Genomic DNA, 13,684 nt, shown 5'->3' with positions numbered 1-13,684 from the left:
GGATGAGGGGAAACCATTAGACATAGGAGTAAAATTAGGCATTCAGCCCACAAGTCTGCTTCGCCATTCAATCATTTATTTTAAATTTAGAGTACCTAATTCATTTTCTCTGATTAAGGGGCAACTTAGCGTGGCCAATTCACCTACCCTGCACATCTTTGGGTTGTGTGGACAAAACCCAAGCAAACATGTGGAGAATGTGCAAACTCCACACGGACAGTGACCCAGAGCCAGGATCGAACTTGGGACCTCGGCGCCGTGAGGCAGCAGAGCTAACCACTGCGCCACAGTGCTGCCCCTCCGCCATTCAATCACAGCAGATATTTTTCTCATCCACATTCCTCTGCCTTATCCCCATAACCTGTGATCCCCTTATTTTTTTTATTTTTTTTTAAAATTTTTAATAAATTTAGATTAGCCAATTATTTTTTTCCAATTAAGGGGCAATTTAGCGTAGCCAATCCACCTACACTGCACATTTTTTGGGTTGTGGGGGCGAAACCCACGCAGACACGGGGAGAATGTGCAAACTCCACACAGACAGTGACCCAGAGCCGGGATCGAACCTGGGACCTCAGCGCCGTGAGGCGGTTGTGCTAACCACTAGGCCACCGTGCTGCCCGGTGATCCCCTTATTAATCAAAAACCTATCGATCTCTGTCTTAGACACTCAATGATTTAGCCTTCACAACCCTCTGTGGCAATGAGTTCCACAGATTCATCGCCCTCTGGCTGAAGAAATTCCTCCTGATCTCAGTTTTAAAGGATTGTCCCTTCAGTCTGAGGCTGTGGCCTCGGATTCTAGTTTTTCCTACTAGTGGAAACATTCTCTCCACGTCCACTCTTATCTAGGCCACTCAATCTCCTGCAAGTTAATAAGATCCCCCTCATCCTTATAAACTCCAATGAGTACAGGCCTAAAGTCCTCTACCGCTCCTCATATGACGAGCTCTTCATTCCAGACATCATTCTTGTGAACCTCTTCTGGACCCTTTCCAAGACCAGCACATCCTTCCTTAGATACAGAGCCCATAACTGCTTACAATACTCCAAATGGGGTCTGACAAGAGCCTTATACAGCCTTAGAAGTACAAGCTCTTGAACTCTAGCTCTCACGACACGAATGCTAACATTACGTTTGTCTTCCTAACTTCCCACTGAACCTGCATGTTAACCTTAAGCGGATCATGAACAAGGACTCCTAAGTCTCTTTGTGCTTCCGATTTCCTAAGCCTTTTCCCATTTAGAAAATAGTCTATGCCTCCATTCTTCCTACCAAAGTGCATCACCTCACACTTTTCCACATTGTATTCCATCTGCCACTTCTTTGCCCACTCTCCTCTCTAAGTCCTTCTGCATGCCCCCTGCTTCTTCAATACTACCTTTCCTTCTGCATATCTTTGTATCATCTGCAAACTTAACAGTGCCCTCAGTTCCTTCTTCCAGACAGTTAATGTATATTGTGAAAAGTGGTTCCAACACCAATCCCCTAAGCCACACCACTAGTCACCGGCTGCCATCCTGAAAAAGACCCCTTTATCCCCACCCTCTGCCTTCTGTCAGTCAGCCAATCCTCTATTCATGGCAGTATCTTACCCTTAACGCCATGGGCTCTTCAACTTATTTAACAGCCTCCTAAACGGCACCTTGTCAAAGGCCTTATGGAAATCTAAACAGATCACGTCCACTGGTTCTTCTTTTTCTAATGTCCTTGTTACATCCTCAAAGAATTCTAACAGATTTGTCAGACATGACCTCCCTTTGACGAAGCCATGCTAACTCAGTCCTATTTTACCATGCACTTCCAGGTACTCCGCCATCTCATCTTTAATAATGGACTTTAAAATCTTACCAATGACCAAAGTCAGACTAATAGGCCTATAATTTCCTGTCTTTTGCCTCCCTCCTTTCTTAAACAGGGGTGTTCAAGAACCATTTTCCAGTATTCTGGGACCCTCCCTGCCTCTAGTGATTCCTAAAAGATCACCACAATTGTGTCCACAATCTCCTCAGCTATCGCCTTTAGAACCCTGGGGTGTAGTCCACCCGGTCTAGGTGATTTATCCACCTTCAGACCTTTCAGCTTCCCCAGAACCTTCTTATGATGGCCACTACTCAACTCTGCCCCCTTATTCTCCTGAAGTTCTGGTATCCCACTGATGTCTTCCATTGTAAAGATTGATGCCAAGTAACTATTCAGTTCCTCTGCCATTTCTTTTTTTCCTATTACTACTTAGCCAGCCTCATTTTCCAGTGGTACAATGTCTATTCTTGCCTCTCCTTTACCTGACCCTTTTATAAAATCATAGAATTTACAGTGCAGAAAGCTACCTTTCGGCCCAACGGATCTTCACCAGCCCTTGGAAAGAGCACCCTGCTTAAGACCAAGCCTCCACCCTATCTCTGTAACCCAGTAACCCCACCTAACTTTTAGACACTGTGAGCAATTTATCATGGCCAATCCACCCGAACTTCACATCTTTGGACTGTGGGAGGAAACCGGAGCACCTGGAGGAAACCCAGCATATGTTGAAATAAACTCTCATCTTCTTTTATATTACTAGCTAGCTTGCATTCATATTTCATCTTCCCCACCCGTATTGCTTTTTTAGTTGTCCACTGCTCGCTTTTAAAGGCTTCCCAATCCTCTGGCTTCCTACTAATCCTTGCCACTTTGTATGCTTTTTCTTTTGCTTTTATACTGTCCCCGACTTTCCTCATCAGCCATGGATGTCTTGTCCTTCCCTTAGCATGTTTCATCCTTCTTGGGATGTGTGGTAGTCGGTATTAGGGGTATTACGGTACCCAGGTTGAGGCTGTAAGACCATTGGTGTGGGAGGTACCCGAGACAGCAAGATCATTTGTGAAGCCTGCTGGCTGGTTCCGACCAGTAAGGCGGCGTACAAGAGTCTGTGTCTCCCCAGCTGCTGCATTCTGTACCTGCGCTGCTGGGGGAAACATTTAGTCCAATAAAGCCTTCAATTGTCATCCAATCTCGCTTCTGGAGTCATTGATCGAGCATCAACTTATTGGACTAGATTTTGAATAATGGAGCTCCGCATCAAGCCGGAGTGTCTGCAACTTAGCCCCCATGCGGCAAACTCAGCGGCGGACGATTTACAGGCCGCGATGGCCCTGTTGAAAGGACACTACATTCGCCCAGTAAATCAGGTTTACGCCCGACATCTGCTAGTGACAAAGCGACAAGTCCCGGGGGAATCGTTAGATGAATTCTACTGCGCACTTCTGGTACTAGCTAGGAACTGTGACTGTCCGCAAGTTTCAGCCAGTGACCACACAGAACTTTTAATCCGAGACACATTAGTTGCAGGTATGCTGTCCTCCCAAATCCGTCAGCAGCTGCGAGAGAAAGAGACACTAGGCCTCAAGGAGGCACGGGCCCTTGCTATCTCCCTGGATGTGGCCTCCCGAAATGCCCACGTAACAGACAGCATGGAACCTGCCCGCGGCCGACCCCGATGCATCCCACATAAACTTGTGCCGCTCGGCTACCAGGAAACCCCGGGGGGCCCCGCTGTTATTTTTGCGGCCAAGCCAAGCACCCCCGGTAGCGCTGCCCAGCCCGCTCCTCCACCTGCAAAGGGTGCGGAAAAAAAAAGGCCATTTCGTGGCAGTATGCCAGGCCCGGGCGGTCGCCGCCGTCCCCGGGTACGAACCGGGGCCGCCACCACAACACACTTCACGGGCCGCGTGCGGACCCCGGGCGCCGCCATCTTGTTCCCCAGGGACCACGTGCAACACATGGGCGCTGCCATCTTACAAACGAACAAACGACAAACGAAACACCTCATGAACGTCTCCTTATCTTCCCTAGGAAGTCCTCCTCCAGGACCTCCCTCCCAACCTGGCTGGCAGTTCCTGGACCCATCCTGCTCCGCAAAAAAGTGCGGGCGCAAAAGTCGGACCCATTGGTCGAGAGGGTCCACCTCTTTCATGCTAACCCTCAGTACGCCTACGTGGCGTACCCCGACGGCCGACAGGATACGGTCTCCCTACGGGGCCTGGCGCCCGCTGGATCCCCACCCACACACCCCCCCACCCTCCCTCCCATCGGCGCACCCCACGGCCGCCCCCTTCCCAGGTGGATCAGTTCTCTCACTGGTCCCATCCAAGGGTGATGAAGCTACCTAAGAAACCAAAGTCACACTCCCGGAGTCACTGATGCCCGGGCCGGCGTCTGCATCACCGCCGAAACTGCGATATTCACAGAGGACAACCAGGGCCCCTGATCAACTAATTGCTTCATTTTGATATACACATGTAAATAAATACTGTAAATAGTTGTGACATGTAACAAGGCAAAACACCATACAAGGACCGGCACCATTACTTCGAGTCCCCGGAGGAGGCGTGGGCCTTTGTACAGGCGGAGAAGCTGGACTCGAACTAGGGCCTGGGGACATACTTTGGCCGTCGTTGTTTCCGCTGTGGCTGTTTTGTTTCAACTGTTTCAACTTTTGAGAAAGAGGTGAGGTGTTATCGCCATGGGGAACGGGTCGAGCGGGGTGTGCTGGCCTGGGGCGAACATCTGCCAAGGTATGGCTAGTCGGCGGGGGAGGGGGGGCGGGTTGCCCTCTGATCCGGCTGATTACCTGGAACGCGAGGGGGCTGAACGGGCCGGATAAGAGAACCAGGGTGTCTTCCCATCTAAGGGGGTTGAAGGCAGACGTGGCTATGCTCCAGGAGACCCATCTGAAGGTTGCGGACCAGGTTCGTCTGAGGAAGGGGTGGGTGGGGCAGGTTTATCATTCAGGATTGGATGCGAAGAACCGGGGGGGTGGCGATTCTGGTGGGGAAGAGGGTGGCGTTTGAGGCGGCTGAGGTGGTGTCAGACAAGGAGGGCAGATATATCATGGTGAAGGGTAGGCTGCAGGGAGAGAAGGTGGTGCTGTTGAACGTATATGCCCCGAATTGGGATGATACTGGCTTCATGAGGCGATTGTTGGGCCGCATCCCGGACCTGGAGGCAGGGGGCCTGATCATGGGGGGAGATTTTAACACAGTGCTGGATCCCACACTGGACCGGTCCAGTTCAAGGACGGGTAGGAGACCGGCGGCGGCCAAAGTGCTGAGGGGATACATGGACCAGATGGGAGGGGTGGATCCCTGGAGGTTTGGGAGACCGAGAGCGCGGGAGTATTCCTTTTTCTCCCACGTCCATAGGGTTTATTCCCGGATAGACTTTTTTGTCCTGAGCAGGGGATTGATTCCGAGGGTGCAGGATGCCGAGTACTCGGCCATAGCGATTTCGGACCATGCCCCGCACTGGGTTGATCTGGAGATGGGAGAGGCGCGGGACCAGCGCCCGCTCTGGCGCCTGGATGTGGGGATGTTGGCGGAGGAGGTGGTGTGTAAGAGGGTTCGGAGAAGCATTGAGGGGTCTCTGGATACCGATGATACGGAGGAGGTCCAGGTGGGGATGGTCTGGGAGGCTCTGAAAGCAGTGATCCGGGGGGAGCTGATCTCCATCCGGGCCCATAGGGAAAGGAGGGAGAGGAAGGAGAGGGAGAGACTGGTGGGAGAGCTCCTGGAGGTGGACAGGAGATATGTGGAGGCACCGGAGGAAGGGTTGCTGGGAGAACGGCGCAGTTTGCAGGCCAATTTTGACTTGTTAACCACCAGAAAGGCGGAGACACAGTGGAGAGGGCGCAGGGCGCGGTATATGAGTATGGAGAGAAGGCGAGCAGGATGTTGGCGCATCAGCTCCGTAGGCGAGATGCGGCTAGGGAAATTGGGGGAGTGAAGGATGGGGGTGGCAATGTAGTGCAGAAGGGGACAGAAGTAAACGGGGTCTTTAGGGACTTTTATGAGGGATTGTACCGGTCGGAACCTCCGAGGGGGAGAGAGGGGATGGAGAGCTTCATGAACAGGCTATGTTTCCCAAGGGTTCAAGAGAGGCTGGTAGAGGGGCTGGGGGCGCCGTTAGGGTTGGATGAACTAGTCAGGGGGATCGGACAAATGCAGTCAGGTAAGGCCCCGGGGCCGGACGGGTTCCCGGCGGAATGTTACAAAAAATATGTGGACCTGGTGGGTCCCCTGTTAGTGCGAACCTTCAATGAGGCATGGGGGAGGGGGGGGGGCTTTGCCCCCAACGATGTCGCGGGCACTGATCTCTTTGATCCTAAAACGGGATAAGGACCCCTTGCAGTGCGGATCATATAGGCCTATCTCGCTCCTTAACGTAGACGCTAAGTTGCTGGCGAAGATCCTGGCTACCAGGATAGAGGATTTTGTGCCAGAGGTAATTCACGAAGATCAGATAGGATTTGTCAAGGGGCGGCAGCTCAACATGAATGTGCGGAGACTGCTCAATGTTATCATGATGCCGGCAGTGGAGGGGGAGGCGGAGATAGTGGTGGCGCTGGACGCAGAGAAAGTGTTTGATAGAGTTGAGTTGGGGTACCTGTGGGAGGTGCTGGAGAGGTTTGGATTTGGGGAGGGATTCATCAAATGGGTGAGGCTGCTTTACGCGGCTCCGATGGCGAGTGTAGTCACAAATGGAAGGAGATCGGAGTACTTTAGGCTCTATCGTGGGACCAGGCGGGGTGTCCCCTGTCCCCCCCTGCTCTGTGCACTGGCGATTGAACCGCTGGCCATGGCGTTGAGGGAGTCAGGGAAATGAAGGGGTCTGGTGCGGGGTGGGGAGGAGCACCAGGTATCGCTGTATGCGGACGACCTGCTGTTATATGTGGCGGACCCAGAGGGGGGAATGCCGGGGGTGATGGAGCTGTTAGCGGAATTTGGGGGCTTCTCGGGCTATAAGCTAAATTTAGGAAAGAGCGAGATATTTGTAGTGCACCCGGGAGATCAAGAGGAGGGAATTGGGAGGCTCCCTTTCAGGAGGGCAGTGAAGTGTTTCAGGTACCTGGGGGTGCAGGTGGCCAGGAGTTGGGGGGCTCTCCATAAGCTTAACTTCACCAGACTAGTGGAACAGATGGAGGAGGAATTTAAAAGATGGGACATGGTGCCGCTATCGCTGGCGGGCAGAGTGCAATCCGTCAAAATGACGATTCTCCTGAGGTTCTTGTTCCTCTTCCAGTGCTTGCCCATCTTTATCCCTAGGGCCTTTTTTAAAAGGGTGACCAGCAGCATCATGAGCTTTGTTTGGGCGTATGGGACCCCGAGGGTGAAGAGGGTCTTCTTGGAGCGGGGTAGAGATGGGGGGGGGCTGGCATTGCCCAACCTCTCGGGGTGCTACTGGACGGCCAGCGTGTCGATGGTGCATAAGTGGGTGATGGAGGGGGAGGGGGCAGCATGGAAACGGATGGAGAGAGCGTCCTGTGGGGATACAAGCCTGGGGGCCCTGGTAACGGCGCCGTTGCCGCTCCCTCCTACGAGGTATACCACGAGTCCGGTGGTGGCGGCTACCCTCAAGATTTGGGGGCAGTGGAGGCGACATAGGGGAGAAGTGGGGGGCTCGATGGAGGCTCCGTGAAGGGGGAACCATAGGTTTGTCCCGGGGAACATGGATGGGGGATTTCAGGGATGGTACAGAGCGGGCATTAGACAGCTGAGGGACCTGTTTATCGACGGAAGGTTTGCGAGCCTGGGGGAGTTGGAGGAGAAATTTGGGCTCCCTCCGGGAAACATGTTTAGATATCTGCAGGTAATGGCATTTGCTAGACGGCAGGTGGAGGGAGTCCCTGCGCTCCCCGCGAGGGGGGTGAGTGACAGGGTGCTTTCGGGGGTCTGGGTCGATATCTACAAGCTTATGCAGGAGGTGGAAGAGGAGTCAGTAGAGGAGCTGAAAACGAAGTGGGAAGGGGAACTGGGGGAACAGATCGAAGACGGGACATGGGCTGATGCCCTGGAGAGGGTTAATTCTTCCTCCTCGTGTGCGCGGCTTAGCCTCATTCAATTCAAGGTGCCGCATAGGGCCCACATGACTGGGACGAGGATGAGTAGGTTCTTTGGGTGAAGATAGGTGTGCCAGGTGCTCGGGGAGTCCAGCGAACCATGCCCATATGTTCTGGGCATACCCGGCACTGGAGGAGTTCTGGAAGGGGGTGGCGAGGACGGTGTCAAGGGTGGTAGGATCCAGGGTCAAGCCAGGATGGGGACTCACGATCTTTGGGGTTGGGGTAGAGCTGGGAGTACAGGAGGCGAAAGAGGCCGGTGTGCTGGCCTTTGCGTCCCTAGTAGCCCGGCGAAGGATTTTGATACAATGGAAGGACGCGAGGCCCGCAAGCGTGGAGACCTGGATCAATGACATGGCGGGCTTCATTAAGCTAGAGAAGGTCAAATTCGCCCCGAGAGCATCGGTGCAAGGGTTCTTTAAGCGGTGGCAACCTTTCCTCGACTTTCTGGCTCAACGATAGGGTACTGGGACAGTAGCAGCAGCAACCCGGGGGGGGGTGGGACAATGACTATGTTTGTTTATTTTATTTAAATTTGATTTATTTAATTTTAATTTATGGTTAAGTTTTCTTATGGGGGGGGGGGGGGGAGTGTGATACATGTGATGTTACGGTTTGGGGGGATTTGTGGGTGTTATGGGGCAGTTAGTTGCCTATTATTACTTGTTGTTATATTTTTATATTTTCTGTAAAAAAATTCCAATAAAAATTATTTTTTAAAAAAACAAGGCAAAACACTACCACCGATGGGTACCACCATAATCTCATCCTCTACCATTGTATAACGCAAGACCACCACCCCCGCCGGACTCTTCTTTTTAACAGGGGGTGAATGTGGTAGTTGGTATTAGGGGTATTATGGTACCCAGGTTGAGGCTGTAAGACCATTGGTGTGGGAGGTACCTGAGACAGCAAGATCATTGGTGAAGCCTGACTGCTGGTTCAGCCCAGTAAGGCAGAGTACAAGAGTCTGCGTCTCCCCAGCTGCTGCATTCTGTACCTGCGCTACTGGGGGAAACATCTAGTCCAATAAAGCCTTCAACTGTACTCCAATCTCGCTTTGAGAGTTATTGATTGTGCATCAGGATGAATTTCTGTTGTGCTTCCAGAATAACCTCCAAAAACTCCTGCCCTTGTTGTTCCACTGTCTTCCCTGCTGGGCTCACCTTCCAATCAACACTGGCCAGCTCCTCCCTCATATCTTTGCAGTAAGCTTTATTCAATTGTAATACCATTACATCTGATTCTAGCTTCTCCCTCTCAAACTGCAGGGTATATTCTATCATATTGTGGTCACTGCCTCCTAAGAGTTCCTTCACCTCAAGTTCCCTCCTCAGGTCAGCCTCATTACACATCACCAAATCCAGAATTGCCTGTTCCTAGTAGGCTCTGCCACAAGCTGCTCCAAAAAGCCATCTGTCGACATTCCACAAATTCCTTTTCTTGGATCCGCTAGCAACCTGATTTTCCCAGTCCACCTGCATATTGAAATTCCCCATGATTATTGTAATATTGTCTTTCTTATATGCCATTTCTATCTCAGATTCATTTTCTGCCTCATATCCTGACTACTACTGCTAGGGGGCCTGTACATAACTCCCATCAGTTAGGGAGATCACATAGTTAGGGATCCGCTCAGAAGGAACGATCACAATACAATGGGGCAGCACGGTAGCATGGTGGTTAGCATAAATGCTTCACAGCTCCAGGGTCCCAGGTTCGGTTCCTGGGGGGGGGGGGGTTGTTGTTGGGTTACGGGTATTGGGTGGATACGTGGGTTTGAGTAGGGTGATCATTGCTCGGCACAACATCGAGGGCCGAAGGGCCTGTTCTGTGCTGTACTGTTCTATGTTCTATATGGTGGAATTTAAAATACAGATGGAGGTTGAGAAGGTAAAATCAAATACTAGTGTTTTGTGTTTAAACAAAGGAGATTACAATGGGATGAGAGAAGAACTAGCTAAGGTAGACTGGGAGCAAAGACTTTATGATGGAACAGTGGAGAACCTTCCAAGCGATTTTTCACGGTGCTCAGCAAAGGCTTACACCAACAAAAAGGAAGGACGGTAGAAAGAGGGAAAATCGACCGTGGATATCTAAGGAAATAAGGGAGAGTATCAAATTGAAGGAAAAAGCATACAAAGTGGCAAAGATTGGTGGGAGACTAGAGGACTGGGAAATCTTTAGGGGGAAACAGAAAGCTACTAAAAAAGCTATAAAGAAGAGTAAGATAGAGTATGAGAGTAAACTTGCTCAGAATATAAAAACAGACAGTAAAAGTTTTTACAAATATATAAAACAAAAAAGAGTGGCTAAGGTAAATATTGGTCCTTTAGAGGATGAGAAGGGAGTTTTAATAATGGGAGATGAGGAAATGGCTGAGGAACTGAACAGGTTTTTCAGGTCGGTCTTCACAGTGGAAGACACAAATAACATGCCAGTGACTGATAGAAATGAGGCTATGACAGGTGTGGACCTTGAGAGGATTGTTATCACTAAGGAGGTAGTGATGGGCAAGCTAATAGGGCTAAAGGTAGACAAGTCTCCTAGCCCTGATGGAATGCACCCCAGAGAGCTAAAAGAGATGGCTAGGGAAATTGCAGATGCACTAGTGATGATTTACCAAAATTCATTAGACTCTGGGGTGGTCCAGGGGATTGGAAATTAGCAAACGTGACACCACTGTTTAAAAAAGGAGGTAGGCAGAGAGCGAGAAATTATAGGCCAGTGAGCTTAACTTCGGTAGTAGGGAAGATGCTGGAATCTATCATCAAGGAAGAAATAGCGAGGCATCTGGATAGAAATTGTCCCATTGGGCAGATGCAGCATGGGTTCATAAAGGGCAGGTCATGCCTAACTAATTTAGTGGAATTTTTTGAGGACATTACCAGTGCAGTAGATAACGGGGAGCCAATGGATATGGTATATCTGGATTTCCAGAAAGCCTTTGACAAGGTGCCACACAAAAGGTTGCTGCATAAGATAAAGATGCATGACATTAAGGGTAAAGTAGTAGCATGGATAGAGGATTGGTTAATTAATAGAAAGCAAAGAGTGGGGATTAATGGGTGTTTCTCTGGTTGGCAATCAGTAGCTAGTGGTGTCCCTCAGGGATCCGTGTTGGGCCCACAATTGTTCACAATTTACATAGATGATTTGGAGTTGGGGACCAAGGGCAATGTGTCCAAGTTTGCAGATGACACTAAGACGAGTGGTAAAGCAAAAAGTGCAGAGGATACTGGAAGTCTGCAGAGGGATTTGGATAGGTTAAGTGAATGGGCTAGGGTCTGGCAGATGGAATACAATGTTGTGGTTATCCATTTTGATAGGAATAACAGCAAACGGGATTATTATTTAAACAATCAAATATTAAAGCATGCTGCTGTGAAGAGAGACCTGGGTGTGCTAGTGCATGAGTCACAGAAGGTTGGTTTACATATTAAGAAGGCAAATGGAATTTTGTCCTTCATTGCTAGAGGGATGGAGTTTAAGACTAGGGAGGTTATGGTGCAATTGTATACGGTGTTAGTGAGGCCACACCTGGAGTATTGTGCTGAGTTTTGGTCTCCTTACTTGAGAAAGGACGTACTGGCACTGGAGGGTGTGCAGAGGAGATTCACTAGGTTAATCCCAGAGCTGAAGGGGTTGGATTACGAGGAGACGTTGAGTAGACTGGGACTGTATTCGGAATTTAGAAGGATGAGGGGGGATCTTATAGAAACATATAAAATTATGAAGGGAATAGATAGGATAGATGCAGGCAGGTTGTTTCCACTGGCGGGTGAAAGCAGAACTAGGGGGCATAGCCTCAAAATAAGGGGAAGTAGATTTAGGACTGAGTTTAGGAGGAACTTCTTCACCCAAAGGGTTGTGAATCTATGGAATTCCTTGCCCAGTAAAGCATTTGAGGCTCCTTCATTAAATGTTTTTAAGATAAAGGTAGATCGTTTTTTGAAGAATAAAGGGATTAAGGGTTATGGTGTTCAGGCCGGAAAGTGGAGCCGAGTCCAAAAAAGGTCAGCCATGATCGCATTGAATGGCGGAGCAGGCTCGAGGGGTCAGATAGCCTACTCCTGCTCCTAGTTCTGGTGTTCTAACAGGACTGGACAGAGTAGGTGCAGGAAGGATGCACCCAATGATGGGTGTGTCCAGAACCTCACAGTCTGAGGATACGGGATGGACCATTTAGGACAGAGATTAGGAGAAATTTCTTCACCCAGCGAGTGTCGAGTCTGTGAAATGTGTTACCACAGGAAGTAATTGAGGCATTGTATGTTTTCAAGAAGCAGTTAGATGTAGCACTTAGGGTGAAGGGGATCAAAGGATGTGGGGAAGGGGAAAGTGGGATTAGGCTACTGAATTGGATGAGCAGCCATGTTCATAATAAATGGTGGAGCACACTCATAGGGCCGAATGGCCTCCTCCTGCATCTATTTTGTTTCATCGGCGAATATCCTCCCTTCTGAACTAATGTTGGAGGGACTATCATTGATGAAGTTGCTGTTGGGTCTAGGACACCACCCAGAATGATTCCTGCAGTAACCTCCCCTCCGATTTATCATTTACATGTGATCCGTGGCAAATTCATCCAAAAGCATCATATTAAGTTTCCACATGTCCACAACATCATTTGTTACTAAATTACAGATTATCTGACTGTCAGTACTGATAGAGCAGATATTTCTCACCAATTAAAATTAAGCAAAATACTGCAGATGTTGGAAATCGGAAATAAAAACAAAAAGGGCTGGAAATACCCAACGGGTTTGGCAGCACCTGTGGTGAAGAGAATCCTGAAGAGTTATATTTGACTCAAAATTATTAGTTATGCAGTTTAAAAGGTTTTATTTTGGGATGTAGCTTTAAATTTAAGGAACACAAAGTCAGCAGGTGCAGCAAGCAAATGGCATACTGGCCTGTATTGGAAGGGAAATTGTGAGTGAAATGAAAATCGCTTATTGTCGCAAGCAGGCTTCAATGAAGTTATTGTGAAAAGCCCCTAGTCGCCACATACCGGCGCCTGTTCAGAGAGGCTGGTACGGGAACTGAACAGTGCTGCTGGCCTACCTTGGTCTGCTTTAAAAGCCGGCTATTTAGCCCAGTGTGCTAAACCAGCCCCTTGTGGGTGGGAAAATGGAGTTAAGCCCCAAGATCAGCCACAGTCATGTGGAATGGCGGAGCAGACTCGAGGGGCTGTGTGGGCTCCTCTTTCTTGTGTTCTTGTCAACAATTGTACTGAACATTTATGTATCTACTGCTAAGATTGAAACGAGTTGGGGGTCAAGAATAGCTCATAGAATAGGGGGAGAAGCTGGGGGAGGGGGGTTGTTAGAAGCTGGGGGGAGGGGGGTGTTAGAAGCTGGGGGGAGGGGGGGTGTTAGAAGCTGGGGGGAGGGGGGGTGTTAGAAGCTGGGGGGAGGGGGGTGTTAGAAGCTGGGGGGTGTTAGAAGCTGGGGGGAGGGGGGGTGTTAGAAGCTGGGGGGAGGGGGGGTGTTAGAAGCTGGGGGGAGGGGGGTGTTAGAAGCTGGGGGGAGGGGGGTGTTAGAAGCTGGGGGGAGGGGGGTGTTAGAAGCTGGGGGAGGGGGGTGTTAGAAGCTGGGGGGAGGGGGGTGTTAGAAGCTGGGGGGAGGGGGGTGTTAGAAGCTGGGGGGAGGGGGGTGTTAGAAGCTGGGGGAGGGGGGTGTTAGAAGCTGGGGGGAGGGGGGTGTTAGAAGCTGGGGGGAGGGGGGGTGTTAGAAGCTGGGGGGAGGGGGGTGTTAGAAGCTGGGGGGGGGGGGGGTGTTAGAAGCTGGGGGGAGGGGGGTGTT

The sequence above is a fragment of the Scyliorhinus canicula genome, chromosome 1 (genome assembly GCF_902713615.1).
Source record: "Scyliorhinus canicula chromosome 1, sScyCan1.1, whole genome shotgun sequence".
Classification (NCBI taxonomy): domain Eukaryota; kingdom Metazoa; phylum Chordata; class Chondrichthyes; order Carcharhiniformes; family Scyliorhinidae; genus Scyliorhinus; species Scyliorhinus canicula.
This window is presented reverse-complemented; position numbering follows the sequence as displayed.